This window comes from Atta colombica, unplaced genomic scaffold, assembly GCF_001594045.1.
Source record: "Atta colombica isolate Treedump-2 unplaced genomic scaffold, Acol1.0 scaffold189, whole genome shotgun sequence".
Lineage (NCBI taxonomy): Eukaryota > Metazoa > Arthropoda > Insecta > Hymenoptera > Formicidae > Atta > Atta colombica.
The window spans coordinates 3244334-3247417 of NW_017259281.1; the positions used below are offsets into that span (position 1 = coordinate 3244334).

Consider the following 3084-nt stretch of genomic DNA (forward strand, 5'->3'; position numbering starts at 1 on the left):
AATTCTTGCTCCATTTTATAATATGGTACTTTTGTAAATTTTATTAAAATAATTATTTAAAAAATTAAAGATGAAATCTTAATTAAAATTAAAAATATATTTATATATATTTTTTCTCCATATTAAAACAATTAAAACAACTTTTATATTAATATACAGTAAAAATGTTTTGATTTAAATAAATAGAATTGTGTTAGAGTTTCTCCGTACAAAGTCTTTTATTATCTTTCTTTTCCACATTTAGCTAGTCAACTATTAGAGAAAAAAGGAAGAAGGTAGATATAATACCTTTCAATCTCTGATTTTCTAAACAATCAAAATACAATAGCATTTTTACTTTCCATTACAAATATATAATTTCTATATTAACTGTAAATTGTTAAGGTAATTATCAGAACAAAGAAACTGTAAACATGTTTTCTCTCAAGAATATTTAAATAAAGATAAATAAACTATGTATATATATATAATAATAGCATTTGCATAATAACCTATAAACATAAATATAAGATTACGTGAAAAACATGAAAATTTTGATTCTTATCAAGACTTCTTAAAGAACTTTAAAGAACTTTTCTTATTCAAAATTTATCTCCATTCCAATAAAACAATCACAGATAAACATTGTTTTCTTCATATATCTTCCTCGAAATTTTTTTATCGTCGAAAAATGTTTGCAAATCAATAATTGTCGAATTCTTTACCTTATTTGTCTGATTAAAATGTAGAAGTCATCATCATCGATATCGCATTCGGAGTCGTCGCACTGTCGATTTTTATTGCTATTTGAACGAAATTATGATACACGATTCATATATATTTACAACAGCAATTAACGATTGAAATATCACAAGTGTTTCAGAATTCGTTAATTAAGCTTGGATAAACTATTTGCAGCGACGATCATTGAGTATTCTATAAGACTAGATATACATCAATTTTTTAAATTTTTGTTACGGACGTTCGAATTTACTCGATTCAATGATATTGATGCCAGTCTCGAGGGCAACTGTGTATAGTATTTGAAAACACATGTGATTGACGTATAACTGACTTTGAGAGCGATTTGTAATTCTATTTATACGCGTTTCAATGCAAATTAATTTTAATCTTGGTTCGACTTAGTCTTTATCTTTTTCTAATTTTTAGAACTAGAAAAAGATAAAGAGTTAGAATTGAATCGAGATTAAAATTAAACTGCATTGTTAAAAATTAAACTGATTGTTAAAAAACGGGCATTATTGATCGCGTTCAGCTGACTCAACTGTTGCGGAGCGAATTCATGAGCGTTCGTTGCTATTGGATGATCTAAAAGAATACACCAATAGCAGCGAGCGCTCACGGATCTGCTCCGCAACAATTGAATCTGCTGAATGCAATCAATATTGAATCAGTCAGCTAACGATAGCTGAATGTTGAAATATATTTTACTTCTTCTCACTCGCAATAATTTGAATGTACTTGACAGCAGTAATAAATCTTTTATTTATTCTCTGTGATAAATATTTTATGTATGAGAACGTAATAGAAATATTAATTGAAATCGACCAATGGGATTAAACATATACGAGTGAAAAATGTTATTTCAGCAGTTCTCTTCGTGCCTAATAATTTTTCATGTAAATGTATATAATTTTCAATTCGAGCAAATTATGCGTTGATTATTTGTAGGTCTTGAATCATAGTGCTAAAAAAAAAAGTTCGAATAGTAAGGAGATCCGGAATAAGAAATCCGAGTTGAAGTAATAATTTATCGTAATAAATTATTCAATTTTTAAGATGCTTGATAGCATCAAATTATTTGCAGCAATAATATTAAATTGCTTATCAATTTAATTTGTGATATTACTGCTCCAGCTTCGGTTTAGAACTATGTTTCAAAATTAACCAATTAATTAATCGGTCTACAGTTTGCTTGAAATTGTTTGCTAGAAATTGTTTAAATTCACAAGAAATATTATTAAACACTGCCTTAATTAAATATGGCATTTTTCAATCATGTGTGGAAATAGATATAATTTCTAGATTTTGTTAAATTTTATCACTCGTATATATCTCCTGATGATATATGAAGTTACATAATTGTGAATAGAAACATAAATGTATTTTGCATTATATATGTAATTATTATAATTGTATATTATAATTGTATATTATAAGTGTATTTTGTGTTTTACTTACATTCTTATATTTGTTATTATGATATATATATATATATACGTATCATTCTTTTTTTCTTTTCTGAAGTATTGCATAATATAAAAAATATAGAATAAAAAGTATGAAATAGTGCAATGAAAAAGGGATCTAAAATTGATAAATAAAATTGATAAATAAAAGGAACTACAGTATGTTTTTTGAGAGTTCGAGATATTGATTTATTTTAAAAATGTAGAATTACTGTCTATTACTAAAATCGCAACATGAGAGATATGCGATGTTATAGACTTTATTTTATAAACTAAAATTTGTTGTACCGTATAGTGTACTTATGTATAATTATACATAATTGTACAAATTGTTTATCTATATGTACATTTTTTTAATGTTCGATCAATTATGCGAACGATAAATAATATAATTTTTTCTGGGTGATCGAAATCATATTATTTAATATTATATGTATATATAAATAATATTATATGTATATCTAAATAAGCAATAACAATCACAAGACATTATTTATTTCGATATCAATTATAACTTTAGATTATCTTAATGATAAGGAAAACACGAGCTAATGAGAATGCAATATGGTACAAGTAATGAGATATGGTGTGCAAAAAATAATGTAAAAAGTTACTATTGCTTTAATACAAGAGCAAGATAACACCAAACTTGACTCTCTTCAGAATTATTCTCAATCAAACAATTATTTTAACGTATTCCTCCTCAATCCAAAAAGAAAATTACTCACAAGTTGCCGAATCTGAAATGGTATCTTTATAATAAATAAATATATTAGACGATATAATAATATAACGCTCTAGAAAGATTTTTTGTTAAATTATAAGAATGATTTACTCCTTACATTAATTATTAATTATCTTCTTTATGATATTATTGAGATGTGAAGATTTTCTT

General features: G+C 25.2%; 1 protein-coding gene across 1 annotated transcript in view; it reads right to left on the reverse strand.

The window, feature by feature from the left end:
* Nucleotides 1-1031, reverse strand: part of LOC108686678 — a 9597-nt gene extending 8566 nt beyond the window's left edge. Inside the window, exon 1 of the mRNA XM_018192100.1 lies at nucleotides 705-1031. The gene's annotated coding sequence lies outside the window, so the exon portion shown is untranslated. The remainder of the gene's footprint in view (nucleotides 1-704) is intronic.
* Nucleotides 1032-3084: the final 2053 nt, after the last annotated feature.